Genomic DNA, 23,432 nt, shown 5'->3' on the forward strand with positions numbered 1-23,432 from the left:
TGATAGTACAGTCGGCAAGGACCAGTTTTACACTCAGACAACCTTGGTTCATCCTCAGAATCACATATTGTCTTGTGAGTACCACCAGGAATGATCCCAGAGCCCATACCCCAGAAGAGAGCCCTGGGGTGAGGCCTAATAAACAAACAAACAAAAAAGAAATAAAAAGGAAAAGCACTTACAAAATTTAAAAAATGTAAAAGAACTGCAATCCCATCAAATAAAGAAGATATACTGATTGTAAACAGATATACTAAGCATCACTTGTATCACTTGTCATCCTGTTGATCTTCGATTTGAACAGGCACCAGGAATGTCTCCATTTGTCCCTGTCACATGCTTGTGTAGCACAATGTCATCTGCTCGATCCAGGAACATGAAGAGCCTCAGATTGTTCGTTCAGGGTTTTGACAAAGAAGTTTGACCATCTCGTTGGTGGGCGGCCACGCGGTCTTTTGATGTCCCATGGAATCCAGTCGGTAACAGCTCAAGTCCAGCGGTCGCCTCTGAATCGCATTATGTGTCCGGTCCATCTGATTTTCAACACCTTGGCAGACAACACAGTATCCCTGATTCTGGATTATTGACAGAGGTCAGAACTCCAGATTCCTTCTCTCACTTGAGTGAAATGTGATATTCCAAGCAGAGCTCTTTAGATTCCTCTTTGGGATGCCCTAATAGCGTTCTTGTCCTGTTTTCGTAGGGCCCAGGTCTCTGAGGCATATGTTAGTGCAGGAAGAATGGTGGAATCGAAAAGGTTTTCCCAGAGCTGAAGGTTCTTTGTCTTCTTAAGAATTTCTTTGACACTCTGGAAGGCACTCCCCGTTGCTCTCTTCCTCCTGCGCAGTTCTGGCGCCAAGTCGTTCCTCTTGTTGAGTTCTTGAGCCAGGTATATATAGCTGCTGCATTCAGAGGTGTTTCTTCTGTTGAAAGCAAATGGAATGTCAGGAAATAGTTCATTTTTTATGAACATTGTCTTGGTGAGATTCAGTTGCAGTCCGACCTTTCCACACTCACGGTGAAAGTTGGCCAGTATTTGTGCCGCTTGGCTAATGTTTGGCGTTATGAGAATGATGTCATCAGTGAAACAGAAGTTTTGTAGTTGCCAACCGTCTATCTTCACTCCCATTCCTTCCCATTCCAGTTGTCACATGATTTTCTCGAGGGTGGCACTGAAGAGTTTTGGTGAAATGGTATCACCCTGATGAACCCCTCGCTTTATGTTGATGATCACTTCCTTGTAGAATAGTGAGATCCTGGTGGTGAATCTGTAATACAGCTCGCGGATCCTACATTGTATCAGGATCCTCCTCAAGCAGTATAATATATATATATATATATATATATATATAATATATAATATCATTTCATTCAGCATTCATGGAAAATAGTATGGAGACTTCCCATAAGTTAAGTATTGAAGGACCAGAGTGACAACACAGCATGTAGAATGTTTGCTTTTCATGCAGACCATCTGATGTCAATCCTGATAGCCCATATGGTACCCCAAGCCCCACCAGCAGTGAATCCTGAGCGCAGAGCTATGAATCAGTGCCGGGCACAGCTGGATGTGGTTCCAAACAAGAAATTAAGAACTGAGAAACCAAGAAATTGTAGAGCACTAAGGTGCTTGCCATGCATGCCACCAATCACAGTTTGATTCACATATATTCTCTCAACACCTTCAGAGTGAGCCCTCAATAAAGAGCCAGGAGTAAACTCAGAGTATAGCTAGTTTTAGCCCAAATTCACTGCCATACACCTCTTACTTTCTAGTTAAGAATTAAGCTGCTCTCTGATGCAGAATGTCTCTTCTTGGCATCTACCTTCAAGAACCCCAAAATGTTAATTTTAAGTTATAGTTGTACCTTATGTTAATTACGGAGGTATTCACAATAGCCAAAACTGTCAAATAATTTTTAATTTGGCAAAATGACCATTACTTTTGGGAGTGAAGGTTTTGTTTCTTTTGTAAAGGCTATATTGCATTATTCCACCAATATAGCAAAAGAAGTTGAAATAAAATAAAATAGTAAAATGCAATGAAATAGTAAATTATGTACTTTTTATCATTTCATTTATATCTAATTGCAATTTTTTATTTTATATTAAATTAAAATTGAAGTTTCAGTAGAAAATTAAAGGCAAAAGTGAAGAGATATTACAGTGGATAGGACATCAGCCATGCATGCAGCCAGCCTGGGTTCTACTTTTGGCCTCCGATAAGATCCCTTGAGCACCTCTCCTGAATGCAGAGCCAGAAGTAGTCCTTGATCATCATCAAAAAGAAATAAACAAATAAACAAAAGCAAAATTTACAATAGTGTTTTAAACAGACTCATGGATTCAAAACAAAGGATTGATAAATTCTTCTTGTACTTATTTCTTTATCCAAAATATTACAAAGAAGATAATTTAAATAATAATATAATGTTTGAAAGTTCATGTAATTATATCTTGAGACTATATTTCAACATTTAATTGCTCACAATTAATATGTGTGCATCACTGCTTCTCTTGCCATTTTCCCCATAGATATTATCAATTTCTGTTTTTGTGCATTGGTCTTTGATTGCTGTTTTAGAGATATGTTCTCAAAAATATCAGGAAAAATGATTCTGAAATAAGATTGTTTTGTGTAAAACGGAGCAAGAAGTGTGCCTACTGCACTTTTCTCTAATGTATCTTGTATATTCTAACACTAAAAATTATTTTGATATGTTAGAATTATGTGTGTTGCATCAGTTGATATATAAAAATTTAACTTCAAGTGTTTCTATATAAAAGAAGGAATTTATTGAGGATTTTCAGTTTTTTCAGTTGAGTTAATTGCTTTAAATCCTCCAGGTTGCTTAAACTATTTCTTTAGCTTTTTTGGCTATTTAAATACCTCAGGCTTTTAAGAATTGTGAGAGCCAATAATTTGCCTACTTTATTCTTATGTGAGGTCGTGCCACACTGAAAACTTTGAAGACCCAGGATTTAAAAAGAAATCCTTATTTGATTTTCTTTTTCCCCCTTTTATCCTCTTAGTCAACCCTTTGTTGTTCTTTCAGGGTTTGTGCAGTAATTAGGAAGGATTCATCATTTTTCAGTCAATGAAGCAAAGGAAAATGGGTGCTTTTTGGATTAGACTTCTAAATCTATCCATTATATGTCTTAGTGCTTGTATAAATGCCATATATCTCTATTTGCCAGCACTTAAGGGGGAGAAATAATGCATAAAAGTAATAATTGGAAAAGGCAGCAGTAGCAATGATTCTTGCAGTGTTAGGATTTAATCTTGTGTGTATTCATGTACTATAAAACATTTTTTAAGATAGTGTATTTCATTATACAAGTGTAAGAGCCTTCTCTAAATGACAGGCAAAAATCCATATATGATACAGAATAGTGAATGTTGAAGTTAAAAATTATTGAAATTAGCACAGTGGGTAGGGCATTTGCCTTGCATGCGGCAGACCTGGGTCAATTCCTCTCTCCCTCTTGGAGAGCCTGGCAAGCTATTGAGAGTATCCCGCTCACACGGCAGAGCCTGGGAAGCTCCCCATGCCATAATCATTATGCCAAAAAACAGTAACAACAAGTCTCACAATGGAGACATAGTGCTACAAGGCTACTAACTAATCATGAAGTAGACTAAATATTTTTTAATGCATTATATCATTTAAGAGTACATTAGGGGGCCAGAGAGACAGTATAAAAATTTAGGGATATGCTTTGCATGATGCTACTCTATTTGGATACCTAGAATCACATATTCCCATGACCGTTGCTCGAGGTTCTGGAAATCCACAGCGACACCTTGTGACCGGGGTAGTCCCTGTTAACACATGGCCCAAGCAGGGCCAGTTCCTTAACCCCTTGCATATAACTGCCAGCTTGGTTGACCAGAAATCTCTGAGAGTGTCCCTATATTCAATTATGTTATGCTTTCTTCCGTTAGTCTAATTATAATTATCTATAATTTGCTTAAGTAAAAGATATAGGTATAGGTAGGATAACATTGCCACAGGAAGCTTAAGTTTATTTGAGTTACTCCCATCAGTGTTCCTATTCCTCTGTGTTTATTTGTAACTTCTTTCTTTGTGCTCTGTTGACTTGTAAATATTATTTTCCTCTTCTCCTTAGGTAGTTCAGAGCAATGTCCTTTTTGTATGGGCACAGGAAATAGTAAATGCTATGCTTTTGTAATGTGGGAGTTAATTGACTCTCAGTGAAAGTTACCTCCTGGGCATCTGTTCTCTGAACTTAAGCCTCAGTTGCCCTTACTTTGGAGCCCCCCAAAAGCAGGGTTCCGAGGAGGAACTAGATGGACCCAGGACAAGGGGTGAGCTATGCTACTGCTACCCTGGCATCGAGATGGGCCTGGCCGAAGTGCCATAATGCTTAACTACAAGTTAAGAGCTTGGTCATGGACAAATTCTATCATGATCCAAAAAGTAATAACTAGATTCGGACCCTGCTAGGGTTAGGAATGATTAATCTGGCCTGAGAACTCTAGTCTGAGTCTGTGGTGAGATGTTCCCAGGAGGCCTGCCCTATAAGCCTCAATTTATCTCTTACTATGCCTATACAAAAACAACTTATTAAGATGTTAATTAAGATGCTTAGAAGGGCTGGAGCAATAGCACAGCGGGTAGGGTGTTTGCCTTGCATGGAGCTGACCCGGTTTGATTCCCAGCATCCCATAAGGTCCTCTGAGAACCTCTGGGGGTAATTCCTGAGTAAGGCGCCAGGAGTAACTCCTGTGCATTGCCAGGTGTGACCCAAAAAGAAAAAAAAAGAAGATGCTTCGAGAATAGGATACCCTGGGTGGTCTTTCTGCCCTAGAGCCTGGCAGGCAGTCTGGAAGGACTTTCTTATGTAGATTTTGCTACCAGACTGGGCCAAGAAGGCAAGGGATGGACAGAGGAGTGGGGAGAGGTAGAAAAGGGGAGTCAGGGAGTAGTCAGTAGTCGGGGAGAAGCATTCAGATGCAGAATTTGGAGAGCTGGGATCTGGGAGTAAGGGAGCTAGGAAGGAAGAGTTTGTGAGATGGGAGTGAGGAGAGATCGAATAAATGGTAACTGATCAACTAACCACTAATCGGCTTGGCTCTCGTTTCCTCCTCCATCTGCCCCATGGCATGGCCGCCCTGGCTGGGCGAGCAGCCCGAGACCACCCCCAACCTGGGTGGCAAGTGGGGAGAACTGATGGGCCCTCCCCTGGCTGCCCCGGAGAGTTTACAGCTGGCATCCCTGGAGCAGGCACTAACTACCAACTAAAGGTAAATATAGCGTTCAGTGCACCCCCACTCTAGAAAGTGAGTGTGAGAGCAGGATTTTTTTAGTATGCTGGGAGTTAGAATCCTAGCAGCAATCCCCCACTAAAATGGGGCAGACTCTGGGCCTTCCAAGGGTCTTTTACAGTTTCTCGAGCCAGATTAAATGGTCCATGTCATTTATAGATTTGATTCAGTATCTCTTCTGAAGAAGAACACTGCATTTCCAGAAACGAGCTCCGGTCCTGCTTTAAAGTAGTTTATAATGTAAACCCATGGTTCATGGATGAAGGGATTCTAGAGACCAAGATTTGGGAAAACAGTTAAGAAAAATGTCTATAAGGCATCTAAGGAAGGGACTAAGCTCCCCATGGAATTCTGGGTTACATGGGAGATTGTTAATTCTATTCTCCTGGTTTGGAAAAGTACAGTTGAGGAGGAGAATATTAGGGATAATACAGCCTCAGCTCCTTCCATACCTAAGTCTCAAAAGGGCTTTTCATAGTAAGAATGTTTCTAAGGATGATGAATATAGCTCCACTTCCAGTGCATCAGATGAAAGTGATGTGGATTATGAGTTTGCTGCGATTTCCTCAGATTCTGAGTCCAAGAGTAGCTTTGCTGAGCGGCCTCCAGACCGACCGTTCGGGACATGCTCCCAATCGCCCAGCCCAGGTGGAGCAGAAGCAGACTCTATCTTATCATGGGTTAAGAATGGACTCAGTCATTTCAAAAAGGCCTGTACCTCCTATGGATCTACATCTCTGGACCAACATCTCTGTACTCTAGGGAGTATCTTACAGACTGGAGTAAAAAGGCTCATTGGGTACCTCAAGATTTTCACATGGTTGCGAAGTCGTGTTTAAGCCCTTCTCAGTACATGCAGTGGAGGATGTGGTTCATTGATGAGGCCAAGAAAAAGCTTCAGGGCCTAGGCTATGCTGGACGAAAATTTTCAGGGGTTAAACTGACTTATGAGATGTTAATGGGTGAAGGGAAATGGCATGGCCCAAAAAGGCAAGTCACCTTGCCTGGTGCTATTTATGCTTTTTTCAGTGAGGCAGCCCTGCATGGGTGGGAGAGGATTGATGCAGATGTGGAATTTAAGGGAAGTTTTACAAAGATTATTCAGAGGGCATCAGAAGCTTATGCAGGCTTCATTGTAAGTTTGATGGAAGCCATTGAAATGCAGGTTCAGGGCAAGGAAACTCAGGATCAGTTGAGTAAACAATTGGCCTTTGAAAATGCTAATGAGGAATGCCAGGCCATTTTGCATCCTATTAAAGAGAAGGAAGACCTAATGGGGTACTTAAAAGCATGTTGGAATATTGGTTCTGTAAAACACAAGGTGCAGATGAAGCTTGTTGAGGTCTATGGCTTATAGAGACAAGCTCAGAAAAGATGTTTTAATTGTGGAAAATCAGGCCACTTTTGGAACTGCAGGGCAACTCCCAACTGTTTCACTGTGAGAGCACCATCTGGACCTTTCTAGGATGCCCTAAGGGAAACCACTGTGCCAGAGACTGCAGTGCCATACTTGTACCTCCTGGGCCCTGTCCCCTGTGTAAGAGGGGAACTCACTGGGCCAGAGATTGTCACTTCAATTTCAATGCAATGGGTGACCCCAATTCAGGAAACCTGCAAGGGAGCCAGCCTCAGGCCCCGAAAAAATCTGGGGATATTCCCAATGGCAGGTCCTCTCCCCAATGTGGAGTTTCAGAGCACCAGTCAGTAGACTTGCTGCAGCCAGTGACGGCAGGAAGCACAGCCTTGGATATTTCCTGCCCTGATACAGTTACTATAACCCCTTTTTAATAGGGAACACTGCACAGCTATAAGCCCACCACCTCTCCATATTTAGTGGACATATGGAATATTAAATCAAAAACAAAAAGGAGGTATTTTCTCAATTGAATGCAGCAGGGAGACTCCTCATTTGAGGAGAAGGCTATGCCTTTGATTCAACAGATGATAACCCCACTGAGAAATTTTGCGTCCAGTTATGTTTCATCAGAAGTCAAATTCATCCACCTGATTTGGCTCTCAGACTGTCAGAGGCTCACAACCCTCCAAATTCCATCCCCAAGTCATTGCCAAACTGATTTCAGCTGAAAACACAAAAAAAGAAATTACAAATAAACACAGAGGAATGGGAGCACTATGATAAGAGTAACCCAAACAAACCTAGGCTTCTGTGGCAATGTTATCCTACAGGTACATATACATATACATATGTACCTAGTCTTTTAAACCTCAAAATAATTGTGACTTTTCTCTCCTTTAATAAAGAAGGGTGCAGTTACCTAACACTTTCCATTATTAACAGAAACTATTCAACCTTAGTATAAAAACATTTTCTATATCATTATTTTATGATAATTCAAGTCAACTTCAGCCAACTATTCAAAATCTGAGAAAGTATCATCTTAGTTATCATGCTTGAACTTATATCTGTAATATATTGGGTAGGTTGTCATGCCTACCACTTGGATTCCAGCTCTGGCTACACCATTGCCTATCCGTCAGACACTGTGAAATGAAGATAATAATAACATTAAGAGAATTCTCTATGATACTAGTGCATATTTATTAAGCATTTATACTTTGATAAATCCTAAAGCTTCAGCAGCAAACTTTCCAGTTAAAATTTTTCAGGGAAATCAAATCAAACAACAATGAAATTCCATCTCACGCCACAGAGACTGACACATCAAAATGAAAAAGAACAACCTCTATTGGTGAAGATGCTTGGAGAAAGGGATTTTCATTCATGGTCAGTGGTAATTCCAACCAGTCCAGCCTTTTTGGAAAACATATGGAAATTCCTCAGACTAGAACGATAGCACAGTGGGTGGGGCGAGGTGCTATCCTTGCATGCAGCCTACCCTGCTTCGATTCCTCTGCCTCTCTTGGAGAGCCAGACAAGCTACCGAGAGTATCTTGCCTGCACGGCAGAGCCTGGCAAGCTACCCATGGCATATTCGATATGCCAAAAACAATAACAACAAGTGTCACAAGAGACAAATCGATGAGCAACGAGATGCCAGTGACAGTGACAGTGATGGAAATTTCTAAAAAAACTAGAGACTGAGTTTCCATATGATCCGGGAATACTTGTCCTGGTAACAAAACCTAAGGGCCCAAAAGAATAGTGAAGAAAAACCATCTGCACTTTTACATTTATTGAAGCATTATCACAATAGCCAAACTGAAATCAACCCAACTGCTTAAGATCAGATGACTGGATAAAGAAACTATGGTATATCTACAAAAGAAACACTATGCAACTACTGGGAAAAAATGAAGTTATGAAATTTTCTTATAATTTGGTGGACATTTAGAGTATCATGCTAAGTCAAGTGTGTCTGAGGGAGAGGTATAGAAATAAATGATTACACCCATCTGGGGGATATTTATGAAGATAATAATAGATAAAACAGCATAAAATTAATAGCTGAAAACAGGAGAAACAAAGGCAGGAGAAGTGAACCATGGTAAGAAGCTTGTCACAAGTGGCAAGTGAGTGCAATTAGGACAGAGAAGGGAGCACTATGGCAATGATAACTCGACATGATTCACGAATCACGCAAATCATAAAATCCTGTTGATTGTCGATTTCTCTAGCGGGCTCAGTAACCTCTCTATTCCTCCTATCCCTGAGATTTTAGACATGATTTTAGACATGATTACTCTATAAAAAACACTGAGTGCTGAAAAGAGGTAAAGTGATAGTTGTGATATATATGATTAACTTTCACTATCTACATTGCCATTGAGTCAGGCTGGGGGGTTGACAGGAGGGAAACTGGGGGCACTGGTGGTCGGAAATGTATACCGACTGGTGAAGGGATGGATGTTGGAACATTGCAGGACTGAAACATAATCATGAACAACTTTTTAACTGTGTTTCATGATGATTCAATTTAAAAAAATAATAGCTAATTGAAGGTAAAAAACATCAGTTTCATCTAAAAAATAAATATAATTTCACTTTAGGGGGCTGAAGTGATAGTACAGCAGGTGTGGCACTAGCCTTGCACAAAGCCAAACCATGTTCCATCCCTGCATTCCACACAGTCCCCTGAGATTGCTGGAAGTGACTCCTAAGCACAGAGGCCTGAGCACCACTGGGTTTAGCCAAAAAAAAATCCTCCCTATGTGAAGGAGACAGAATAAGTAGAAGTAAATAAAATATATAATTCATATGAATATATGAGTATATTCACATGAATAAAATAATTCTGGAGTGACAAACAGAGAGGACAGTGTAAGGATCTGTACGTAAAAGCAGGTGATCAAAGCCAAGTGAAATATTGGAAAACACATAAAAGGTGAGAGAGAAAATCCATGGAAAGGGAATTTCAGGCTAGGGGCACAGTGAGTATAAAGGTCATGAGGCTATGGCAGAACAAGTGTGAGACTAACTCCTACTATTCCTACTATTGTTTACATCAAGATATCTTGTTCCTATTTTATTCTTTGGGTAAATAGCTTAAGGTTAAATATCTCAGGTTAAGTAATTGCTGCTTATTTTGGATAACTAGCAAGTAAGGGGGATTTATGTCACTGAGTTACTGAACAAATTTAATAACTAAAGAAAGCCATTTTTTTAATCTTTAAATTTTGCTTGAAGAATAAGGAATTATTTTGGGATCAAAGAATCTGCTTTTTCCAGTCTGTTCAATACAATTGCTCACTGCCTATAAGTTGGATCACCCAGTTTTCAAAAACAGTGGTGGGGACACAATGCATTTATTTAATAAGCAATATGCTTACACACTGGAAAAGAGGAATTTTAAAAAGAAGACAAATCTTCTCTAATATTCTGTTGGTGTTAAAGATTAACACAGCTATCAAATGCCATCTGATTGAGTGCACTTTACGTGCACAGAGTGATTCTACAAATTCACAGGACATTAAGACAAAGTACCTGCCCTTAGGGATTATAAAGTTGGTAAAAATTCAGCAGATTTAGAAGATCTCTTCTCACTTAGGCAAACAAGTACAGATTTATGTTATTAGACGACTTATAAGAAAGCAGTGAAACTTTCAGTATAACAGTTTTTTCAAAAATGCAGTTTCTTAAAAAAATGATTACACTGGTATTGAATTATTGACTTTTAAACAGTACATTAGCATTTATTAATATATTTCAGCATAAACTAATGCATAGATTCTAAGTCAAATAGTGATATTTTCTCAATAATTTTTTCATTTTGAAATCAAATTTTTAAATTTGTTGGTTTGTTTGGGGTGAACACCCAGCATTGTTTTGGGCTTACTCCTGGCTCTGTATTCAGGATTTATTCCTGTTGAGGCTCAGGTGACCAAATAAGGTGCAAACGATCAAACCCAGATTGGCTGTGTGCAAAGAAAGAGCTCTACTACTTACATAAAGATGTGCAAAAATCACATCTGAATATTTTTAATTAAAGAGAGTTAACAAGTAACTGATAAATTAACACTAGCTTTTTCCTGAAAGCAGGATTTGTCTCTTATCCCCATCTATGTGCCAGCTGAAAGAGATGTCTCTATGTGAACTGAACCCTCCCTGCACAGAGTGAAACACAATTATCCATGGAGATAGGGTAAGTGAAAACTATGATCATTGGAAATGGCGTGGATGCTGTGCAAATAAGCTCTGCTTAGTTACTAAATTAGCTGCCTAAACCAAAAGTTTCAAGAATTTATTTTTCCTATTCTTCACATTTTATTATTTTCCTATTATTATTTTATTTCATTATTTTCCTATTATTTTCCTAGTCTATAATGATAGAAATCAACTTTCCTAATTATTCTTTAGGTCCCATATATTATGGACCTATTTAGGTGTGAAATTGAATTGATAATCTTGATAATCTCACATAAATTTTGGGGGGGTCTCAGGAAAAGGAGTAAAGAAAGGTGAGAATGGAATGGAGATCTCCTCAAACTTACTCTTCCAACAATAGTTAGATTAAATTTTGCTGATTTAATCACTCCATTTTTCCTGTTATTACTTAATGTTTTCTTATTATATAAACATTTTTTCTTATTATATATAAAAAAAAAAAGTCAACACTTTTTCTCCTCATCTCTGATCTCAGCTGTTGATCCTGATACTGTTTAATGGAATTTTTTACAAGATCTTCAGCTCTCATATATAACACCTTCCTGTATCCATGCATTCTACCTTACCTCATGCTATTGATAAATTATCACTACTGATAAAATACTGCAAAAAAATTGATAAATACTATGAAAATACATGACTATGGGTGGGAGACAGTTACAGTTCAATACAGTGAGTGAGACTGAACAGCACCATGAGATTATCTGGTTTCGTTTTTGATGTTCTGGCAGTGACCAGTTGGGCAGAGGGCAATGGGCAGTCAAAGTCTAAGTAGCATATTGGCAGGGGAATGACAAACAGAGGAGCACCTCTTGGAAAATGGTGTCAGAGAAGCTTGTGGTAAGGGAGATCGTCCAAAACAGCTGCACTGGGATCCAGGATCTGAGAGAAATAAATATGTTTATATGGCAGATAGGAAGGGGAATCTACTGTGGCTTCAAAATCCAAAGAAATTAATTACAATATTAACATGGCTGTCTGTGAGTTTTGTGTTGTGTAGTAATTTAGTGTCTGTATGGGATGAAGTCCTGGTGGGTTAGCAATCTCAGGAACACTGCCCACCGTAAACTAACACAACCAGAATGAAGATGGCAACATTTTAGTGATAGATACATGAATGTTTGCATGGCTTGTGCCTGCATATCAGAATCCAAGGAGTATTCTGTGCTGGGAGGTGAAGAGTGTTAGCCAGTCAAGTGATATCAGGGCATGAGGAAGAAGACCCAATAACTGTTTGGAGTCAGCCACAAGACACGGGCTATACACACACTTTAATGTATACTTTATTATTTATAAAGTATATAAATATATACTTTATTTATTCAAGTAAGTAAATACACTGAAGAAAGTTAGAATCTGATATCCTGTTATAAGAAAATTACTAGTGTAAACTAAACACTAAGCATAAAGATATCCTTGCATATGTTTTAGATATACCATAATATTTAAGCAGATTGCATATATATTTACACATATATAGATATGACATGTGTTTTCAAATGTGTATGTGTATCTCATGTATGTTTTTGTATAAATATATGTATATGTAAAAATATAAAAATAAATATATGTACTCATGTATTGGACAGAGACTGCATAATTCTATCATTTGAGATATATATACTAGCAATAAAAATTCTGGACATTTAAATCTTTATTATAATGCTATTTCCCCATTAAAGGAAACAGGGCTTTTGAGAAAATTGCTAACTACATGATTGGAATGATAAATGTGTTAGTGTGTTAGAAACATCTCACTATTCTAGAAAGCTAAGTTTTTTAAGACCTGTGAGTTAAGGGTGGAGAGATAGTAGAGCAAGTATTTGTCTTGCATGTAGCTGATCTCAGGTGGAGTCTTGGCATGAGATGCTGTCTTCTGGCCACCATGTGGGGTTATTCCTGAGCACAGAGTCAGGGATAGCTCCCGAACACCCAATACCCACCAATAGGAGTTGTGAAATATTAAAAGAATACAACTGCCTGCTTGAAAGATTCATCTCATCAAGGTTAGGTCTGAGGTAATGTAAGTGTAATAATAAATTGTGATTGTTATATAATAATTATAAAAATAATAATAAGACAATAACATAGAATATAATTCTCTGAATAAAATAGAGATCAAGGTGTTGTTGCTGATATCAATCAATCAATAAATGAACACTGGGGATAGATTTTTTAATAGTAGTAACAATAGGTAAATGCACCACAAATGATGGCATTAGAAAAGCAAATTCATCAAGAATGATAACTGGCTAACAAAGATATTACTTAAAAGTGGGTTGAAATCAACAAAGGATTATTTGGCTAACCTAAATCTAAAAGTAAACTGGATCAAGGCATCATTAGTAGCATTCCCTTTAATGGGACATGTGTAAACTCTTTGTAGGATGTACAGAGATGGCTTGAGTGATATCACTTGAGTGATATCATTAACAACTATAATTTAATAAACTATAAAGTCTAAATTTACTTACAAATGTATGGGGAATTTACAAGCCAGTAAACTCTAAGTTAATGGGACAAATCAGGTTTCATATCCTGTGTTACAGAATGGGAAAATGTCCTGGACATGAAGGAGGAAGGATGATGTTCTCACCTGAAGAGGAGGTGCTGATTTCATATGACCTCACCTCTAGATGCTTGCACCCTGACTTATAATAGATTTCTCTAAAATAAAAAAAAAAAGAGGAAAATGTTGTTTCTAAAATTGCTCTTAAATCTAGGTAACCTGAATTTTTTTAGGTATTGGTAGTAGGTTTTTCTTTTTTCCCTAGAGGCCTAAGGGCCTCTATTGTTCTTAATTTCACTTATTAAAGTGATACAAGTCAGGAAAAATACTGCCTCTGGAAATTTTTTTTTCTTTGTTTTGTTTTTTTGGGTCACACCGGCGATGCACAGGGGTCACTCCTGGCTCTTCACTCAGGAATTATCCCTGACGGTGCTCAGGGGACCATATGGGATGCTGGGATTAGAACCCGGGTCGGCCGCGTGCAAGGCAAACGCCCTACCGCTGTGCTATCTCTCCAGCCCCTCCTCTGGAAATTTTGGAATAAATATTTTGTTTGAAAAATGCTGGGTAGATAGATTCCACACAAAAGAACTGGCAAAGTTTTAATAGAGGTTTTAATTGTGGTATGAGCAAGCTGATGAGCAAAGAAACTACAGTGCTATAGTGCTACTACATAGAAGTTACTCGCTGTGTTTATCAATCTGGGGGTCTACATAAGAGACTATGTTCTGTGAAGAATTTAGAAATAGTGTTAGATTATTATGGAGATGGAATGGTCACTTATTCTCAATTCTTTTGTGTATGTTTTACATCTATTTTTTTGTAAGACATTTCAGAAAAAAATTCTTTTGGCTTTTTTTTTTTTTGTGGGGGCTCACACCCAGCAATGCTCAGGGGTTACTCCTGGCTCTGCACTCAGGAATCACTCCTGGCAGTGCTCAGGAACCATGTGGAATCCTGAGGATCAAACTCGGGTCAGCTGCATGCAAGGCAAATGTCTCACTGTACTATCTCTCAGGCCCCTCGAAAAATAATTAATATAAATCCCTACAGATTTATAAGTCACAAAAAGTTATTCTAATGCATAGTCTATGTGGCTATAAAAACATATTTGTATTCATATGTACCTTATGATATGTATCATATGATTGTGTTGGTTATATGAAGAAGGTTGAGGAGTAATATAAATAAAGATTAATGTAAAATGAAATCAAAATTAGAAAAATTTTAATAGTTGCTTTAAATGAAAATGATCTATAATATAATCACATTTATGAATGTAATAAACAATAATTACTATAACTTTAATAATTATTATCTAAATAATAATGGAAATCAAAAGAAATATAAATATTCTTTCTTTGTAAAAGGAGCTTCTGATTCAGAATCACTCAGCACATATTTAATTATGTAGGCAGAATTATTAGTTATGGCTTCTTATCTTTTTTTTAATTTAAATTTTATTGAATCACCATGTGGAGGGTTACATAGTTCTCAGAATTATGTCAGTTATACAATACTCAAACGCCCTTCCCTTCACCCGTGCCCATATTCCATCACCAACCACCCCATTATACCTCCCGCCCCCTCCCGCCCCCCCAGTCCCCACCCTTGTAAGTGATAAGTTTCACTTCGTTTACACTTTATATTGGTTACAGTCCATGTTTCAACACATAACTCACTATTGTTGCTAGGGTTTCCGCCCAAAAAAGAAAAAACAGTCCCACTGTCAAGGAAGCATTTGATGGCTCTCCATTGCTGAGAATGTAGAGATATTAAGTCCCGCTGTTTGTTACATAACTTTTCTATTTTTTTCCCCCCTCGTCCCGCGCCACCGAGATCACGCCTGTTTAGTAATCACCACGCTGCCTGACAAAGGGAAAACAAACCAAAAAAGATGGTTATTTCCCATCATCAGCCGGCGTGGGGCTCTGGTTTAGTTGATAGTCTAGTAGAATGTCTGCAAACAGTTTCTGGAACCAAAAGTAATACGCTGGTATCGGCCCTGGCTCGAGATTCCACCAGCGTCCCGCTGTTCCAAGTACATAATAACTTATTCCCTTGTATCCCATTCCCACGCCACCAGGTCCGTGTCAGCTTAATGGACATCATACTATGGTTAACGCCACACCGCGTTTCTTCCTGAGAAAGAAGGATATTTCTTCTCAGCCGGCGTGGGGATATAGCTTAGTTCAGTCTATAGAGATGGCTACCACTTTGATTGCCTTCAATATTTCAGCAAAAGACTTACTATTCTTGTTAGGATTTCCCACCAAAGTCCGACCCATTAAAAAGGAACCATTTCATATTGGTGATGATTAAATGACAATAGGTTGCGCGGCCATGGCAGTGGCCTCGTGGCTTTGAATTCCTGTATAAAGTCCAGGGAAAGTACAGTAGTTATGGCTTCTTATTAATCAATTCTTTTTATAAAAATCAAAATAAACTACTTTTACTTTTGGCTAGAAAAATGTACATAGAAGATCAAAGTTAAATCTCACTTATATATAATTACTTGCTTTAAATATGCCTTCTTAACATGGAACTTTAAAAACAGCTTTTTTAAGGCCAGAGAAAATTGCAGAGATGAAGGACTTAAAACTTTGTGAAATTCTGTACATTCAGATATAATTTTAAAAAGTAGTCAAAATAAGAAAATGTTAATGCAATTGAATACTTTAATTTTCTTACTATTCTGATGCACATATTCTTTATTTTTTAAAAAATATAAAAATAAATTGTTTCCTTAGCTCTAAATCAACTAATTTAGGTACTTAAGTGTAGAACCAATATAGAAATCTCTCAGCACCAACTGGGTTTCCTGTTGTTTCCCTACACAACTAACACCTACTAGCTCTTTATTGAGTAAGTGTTTTCATTCCCTCCTATTTATCAAAATCTCTGGGAAATAACTGCATTTGAATACTTAAGCTGTAATCAACAATAGCAGGCAGTGTGGGAAGCAATAAACAGCTTTGAGGCATGCAATAAACTATGAGCTTTATTTACAAAACAGTAGAGGATCATTTATTGCCAAGCTACAGTAGTTACCAAATAGTTCCTCAAAAAAATATTCCACATCCAGACACATATTTCAAAGTAGTCCTATCTTAATTTTTATTTTATTTATTTTTATTTATTTATTTATTTTTGCTTTTTGAGTCACACCTGGCAATGCACAGGGGTTACTCCTGGCTCATGCACTCAGGAATTACTCCTGGTGGTGCTTGGGGGACCATATGCGGTGCTGGGAATCAAACCCGGGTCAGCTACATGCAAGGGAAATGCCTTATCCATTGTGCTATCACTACAGCCCCTATCTTAAATTTTAAAATAAGAAGAATAAGAATGGTTTAAATTTTGCTAAATAAAATAAAAAGCTCTCCATGAACAGGGTTAAGAAATGTGAGCTTTCCAAAAAAAAAATAAAGAAAGAAAAGAATTGTAAGCTTTTATAATAATAATAATAATAATATATATATATACATATATATATACATATATATATATGCTTTGTTTTGTTTAGGCACCACAGCTGGTGATGCACAGGACTTACTCTTACTCTTGGCTGTTTTCAGGGTTCATTCCTGCTAGTGATTGGGGGTGCAGTGGCAAGAACAAACTAGGGTTGGCTGTATTATCTACTGTATCTCAGCCTTAATAAGTTTTCTTTTGGATCAGACACACATTAATCAATTAGAAATTATAATTTTTTGCTATAGTCATATTTTTTAAAACAATCATTGATAATAAGGAAGTTATGAAAGTAACTTCCTGACGTGTCACTAAACTCTATTAAAAGAGAACAAAGGGCGTTTCCTGACTATGATCTAAAAAAATCAACTTAGTGGTCAATGTTTTAAGCTTATGAAGGCAATAATTAGAAAAGACATAAGCATTAGGTTTTGTTGCAGACAGAGAGATTGTGTAGAGATGTGGGTGGGGGAATCTGGTAACAAATATTGGGGAAAAACTGTCTGGAGCATCAACCACCTATAGGTACGAAACAAATGATCTTTGAAACACAGGATCTGTTCAAGGAGACTGGAAAACCACTGGGATGCAAACTACCAGGAGCAGACAAGGTAGGTCCCCTGGGTTCTAAGGATAGAACAAAGCCATATTATGAGTATCAAAAGAAGAACATCAACAAATCCCAGCACACCTTCTTGGCACTACCTTAGAACTTAGGAATTCTTCAAGATGTGTGCTTTCTTACTTTAGGGCACATCTCCCTATCTTGGGCTACTGGTCCACAAATTCCTTTTTAGAATGTGAACTTTGGCTGTGTTTTCTGTTCTCTCTTGAGCAACAGTCTTATTCCTTCTTTTTATGCTCCCCCCCGCCCCCCGCACCCGCAAGATCCTACCCCCACTCGAAATCAAAACAGAACAAACTTGTTTTACTTCACTATTCATCTCCTGAAATTCTTTCCTTTGAGAGAAGGTGATTGATATACTTAGAAAGTCTGCGAGAGATTTAAGACTAACTTTTCTTTTCGGCAAAGAGTAGTTCCTTGCTCCTTGAGATACAGAGAGTAAGGAATCATTTCCCAAGCCAGGCAGAAAAAGTAAAGCCTAGGTATGATTTGATGACTGCCTCCTGTGGTGGTACTACCCAGGTGCTCAAAGCAATATGACGTCAGTTCTAGTTTTTCCCAGGCACTTTCCTGGGTTACAAAGTGGATAGAGAGTGGGAACAATAAAAACTCCCATTTTGTGGCTACTGCCCTTCTCTTCCCTGTCCAGGGAATCCTACACATTCACTGTTGGGTGCCATAACCCTCACTAGAAACAGCAGTAAATATAATACTGAATATTTTCAATATTTTCAGATATCTAAAATATGGTTTCATTGCGACATAAAATTACCTCTTTTTAAAAATCTCATTAAAAACAAAGACATTGCATTCTACTTTATTATCCTAATAACCATATTCCATATTGCAAACTATTTTGCACTTTACCAGCACTAAGTTCTTGAATTGTCTAATTTTGAATTATCTCTTCCATACGCCCATATCTTATATTCAAAAGCATGGAGATATATACTTTGAAAAAGCAAATAATTATCAGATCAGCTAAATCTCTTGGATAAACTGTTGAAATGATTCCTCCCAAAATTTTGCATGTTAGGATTCATTTTTTAATTAGTACTAGCAGCCTCGGACTCAGTTTGATAAAAAGCTATTACAAAAACCTAGACATATAGAAATTACTAAGAGTGGAATGAGTTAGTGGTGAGAAAGGATGAAATTTTGGAAAGTCAGATTTCTTTAAAAGAAAATGAGGGTGAACTGGAAAGTTCTAACATAATTTGGAAGGTTTGGGCTTGAAATTTTTGACAAATGGGGTTGCTATTTACACTTTACTAAAAAGTGTGGGAGTACTTGTCTTCCTTTGACTTCAGGAAAATAAATACCAGGTGCTAACTATGGGATTTATCCATTTTTAGATGCTATGACAACACTATAATATGCCTCTCAAATCCCTAGGTAAGAAACATATAAATCATTTCCTTGCACTGAAAATGTTACCTACTAAGAGGCTTACGCTATTTGTTTTATTCAATAAAATGCCTCATCTAAAGAGCACTACATTGCTTCTTGAGTTTTGAGATTTCAGAGTCTCCAATCAAACTCTTTATGGTCATTCATTGGAACCATATTCTTTCCAAACTTAATTCCACTTTGTTTTATTCCTTAGCATTAAATCTATTCTCAAAACAATCCCTAATAAAAATCTGTGACTTAATCTTTACTTTCAGCATTAGATCTAAGACAGATAGATAATGTCCAAGACAGCATGCATCTACCTAGAGTTTTAGGAGCAGAGACCTAAGCTAGAGATATAAATGAGATGTTATGAGTATATACAAACTTAAACCCTATATACAAACTTAAACCCTTTAGATAAAAATTAATCATTCTTAGAACTAGAATGAAACTAGAATGAAAATTTTAACATAAAAAAGTTAGAAGGTGGAATCTGGGGTTATTTCAACATTTAAGAGTCTAGAAAGTTGGATGTTGGAAGATTGTATGATTGAAATCCAATCAAAATAACTTTGTAACTGTGTATCTATTTCACTCTGGTCCAAATTAAAAAAAAAGTCTATAAAGTCAGCTGAACTCACTGAAACAGTAGCCAAAGAGAAAGGGCAAAATCCCAAGAGATTGTGGTATATTGGTAGCCAATGTTTTCTTTTTTAATTTTTAATATTTAATTTTTGAGCATTGCAAAATCATTCATGATTAGATTTCAGTCATATGGTATTCCTACACCCATCCTTCCACCAGTGTACATTTCCAAGAACCAGTGTCTTCAGGTTCTCTCCCATCACCTCTTACTCCCCACCACCTGCCTGCCTCTATGACAGGCACCTTTGTTTATTCTCTGTCTCTGTCTCTCTCTCTTTCTCTCTTTCTCTCTCCCCTTTAGGGCATTGTGACTTGCAATATTGATACTAGCAGGCTATCAATAATGTTTTAAGTGGGAAAATTTTCAATTCTTTCACATTTGCTGACGTAAAAACTAAGAAGTTATCAATTCGGTAATAAAATGGGCATTAGAACCACAGAAGAATGATATGGATAAATGAATGTGACTGAGATTCTAATTTACAATGGGACCAAAAAAATTTGGAGACTTTCTCATGCTGATAAGAATAACGAACCTGAGAGGACTCCAGGGTGCCAATGCTTTCACAGAGAAGTACTAATTGAAAAATGCATTGAAAAGTAGTTTTTATTTATAAAATTTTAAAAAGTGACCATATCATAGCAGACTTTTCATGCTATGAAGCACAATAAGGAAGAATAAGGAAAGCTTATTAACAATGCAAGAAAGAAAGCAATGATTCTGGGGCCAGGCCCGAGTGTATGGATTCCTTAGTATTGCCAGGGTTTATCACCCTTTCATTAATGAATGGATTTTGCAAACAAAGTACCAGTGGTTGCTAACCAAAGTACAACCCATGGGGCAGTGTCATTTTGTAACATAACAATTATAGATCCTGGTCACATAGGAAATTTAAAGTGAATTTCTCTAGCCTAGAAAACTTTCAAGTAAATTGGCAAAATTAGTTTATGTCTATTTAATCCATTAAAACATGGGCTTGCATTATTTCTTTTTATATTTTTTCAGCATTTCCTTTAAATGCATTCCTCATTACAGAGGCTTTGAGAATAATTGACATGTTACTCACAGGAAGGGAGCAATCTAGATAGAATAACTATTCTTTTTTTTTTTCTTTTTGGGTCACACCCAGCGATGCTCTGTATTCAGGAATTACTCCTGGTGGTGCTTGGGGGACCATACGGGATGCAAGGGGATTGAACCCTGGTTGGTCAAGTTCAAGGCAAATGCCCTACCTACTGTGCTATTGCTCTGGCCCCTAACTATTCATTTTTAATGGCAGTAAAAACAACATATTAAAATAGGCACATTGTTATAAAAGATGATAGGCAGCTACAAGGTTAAAATTCGATGGAGATATGTATCAGGAGAGTTGCCAAATAAAGCTATTCTCCTTGAAGTAAGTTCTAGCTTTGAGGCTGAAAATAAACTGAAAACCATTGATTTTGTTCTAATATGTATTACCTCTATTTTATTCAAACTGATACCAGCAAGGAGTATTGATAGGGGTGAAGGGGATAGGCTGGGAGAGTTTAGGAAAATAGCCCTAAGTAAAGGTATTATCAAGTGGAAGTGTACAGGGATGGGTCTCTCGTTGGTGCCTGATAGATTGAGTGACCTAGGCCTTAACCAGTGATCTGAATTAATGAGGGGGTCGGGGGGAGCAGAACAGAAGATAATCATTAACATTCTATTGCTATTTTATCAGCCCACCTATTTGAAAATGCTCACTCCCTGTACTCTTGCAGCACTGTAAAGAAAGTTATATTAATTAATTAATTAATTAGTTAATTTTTTAATTGAATCACCATGTGGAAAGTTACAAAGCTTTCAGGTTTACGTCTCAGTTATACAATGCTCGAACACCCATCCATTCAGCAGTGCACATATTCCACCACCAAGAACCACAATAAACCTCCCCCCAACCTCCCCACCCCTCACCCCCCAGCCCCCCACCCAGCCTGTGTAGCTGAAAAATTTCACTTTACTTTCTCTTTACTTTGATTACATTCAATATTTCAGCAAAAAACTCACTATTATTGTTTGGAGTTCCTTCCCCTCCCCCCAAAGTCGGACCTGCTGGAAAGGAAGCATTTGATAATTTGCCTTCCATTGCTGAGAATGAAAAGATATGGGGTCATGTGGCCACAATAGCGGCCGTGAGGTTTTGGATTTCTGTATTTTAGTATTTTAGTAACTAAGTTCAGAGGAATTTCTGCCAGAAATTGCATCATTGCTAGCTCGTACCTCTCTGCTACTTTATATTCCACATATGAGTGCAATCTTTCTAGGTCTTTCTCTTTCTTTCTGACTCCTTTCACTCAACATGATAAGGAAAAGTTATATTTAAAGGGAGGGATTTTATGAAAACAAAAACAAAAACAAAACGGTGCCGGAGCAATAGCACAGCGGATAGGGCGTTTGCCTTGCATGCGGCCGACCCGGGTTCGATTCCCGGCATCCCATATGCTTCCCCAAGCACCGCCAGGAGTAATTCCTCAATACAAAGCCAGGAGTAACCTCTGAGCATCGTTAGCTGTGACCCAAAAAGCAAAAATATAAAATAAAATAAATAAAGGGAGGGTTTTCCCCTTTATCTGGAGCCCATTTTAAGGACTCCCATAATCCAGGAGCTTCCCAACCATCTTTAACCTCCCATTTTTAATTCCTAAATAAAATTCAATTGCTCATCAGTGCCTTCATTCACTTTTGACAGTTTGAGGCTAAATGCCTGAGTACCCACATCAGCTATAACACTCTCACTTCATTTTATGTCCTTTATTATTTTAAAGGGCTGGAGTGATAGCACAGTGGTAGGGCATTTATTTTGCACGTGGCCAATCCATGTTCGATTCCTCCACCCCTCTCGGAGAGCCTGAAAGCTACTGAGAGTATCCATCCCGCCTGCACAGCAGAGCCTTGCATTTTACCCATGGCGTATTTGATATGCCAAAAACAGTAACAACAAGTTTCACAATGGAGACATTACTGGTGCCTACTCTAGCAAATTGATGAGCAACAGTATGACAGTGACAGTGATTATTTTAAAAAATATGGGGGATAAGCAAAGAGAGGTATTATTTGTAAGGATTACAGGTGAATATTACAAATAAGTTTTTTTTTCTAGAAATACTCTCTTAGTATTGTCAGGTATCCTCTTTAAAGTTATCTATTAATAATCCATTCTTCAAATATCAATGTATCACTGTAATTCTGTTGTTCGGTGACTTACTCTAGTGGGCACCAGTAACATCTCCATTAAATTCAGCTCTGAGATTTTAGCAGCCTCTCCTTACTCATCTTTTCCAATGATTGGAGGTTCTTTCAAGGTCAGGGGAATGAAAGCTATTGTTACTGTTTTTGGCATATCAAATATGCTGTGAGTAGCTTGCTAGGCTCTGCTGTGTGGGCAGAATACTCTCGGTAGCTTGCCAGGATCTCCGAGAGGTATGTATATATCTGTTTCTCTATTTGGAATATGAATACGCCACGGGGAGCTTGTCAGGCATCCCGAGTGGGTAATAGACTCTCGGTAGCTTGTCAGGTTCTCCAAGAGGGAGAACTAGGCTATAAGATGTCTTCCGGGAGCCCTAATCTAACCTTAACTTTAGGCTAAACCCTAATCCTAATCTTTTTGCTAACCTATAGTAAACTAAAAAATAAACTATTTTTAAAGTTAGCAATTAGCTTTAATTTAACTTTTCATTTTTAACACTGAAAACAGAAACCTAACACCTACTCCCTACGCAAACTTAATACTAACCCTAGTACAAATTCTAACCTTTACTCTAAACCTATAAAAATCCTGACCTTAGCATATGCCTAAAAGTACCAAATAATCTAGTGTTTCTAGAAAAAAAACCCTTATTTGTAATATTCACAGATATTACAAATATTATTTGTAATATTCAC

General features: G+C 37.8%; 1 protein-coding gene across 1 annotated transcript in view; it reads right to left on the bottom strand.

Moving 5' to 3' along the window:
- PCDH15 (protocadherin related 15) overlaps window positions 1-23,432 on the bottom strand; it is a 1,456,321-nt gene that overhangs the window by 225,594 nt on the left and 1,207,295 nt on the right. The window lies entirely within an intron of this gene.

Source organism: Sorex araneus, chromosome 11 (genome assembly GCF_027595985.1).
Source record: "Sorex araneus isolate mSorAra2 chromosome 11, mSorAra2.pri, whole genome shotgun sequence".
In the NCBI taxonomy this organism is placed as follows: domain Eukaryota; kingdom Metazoa; phylum Chordata; class Mammalia; order Eulipotyphla; family Soricidae; genus Sorex; species Sorex araneus.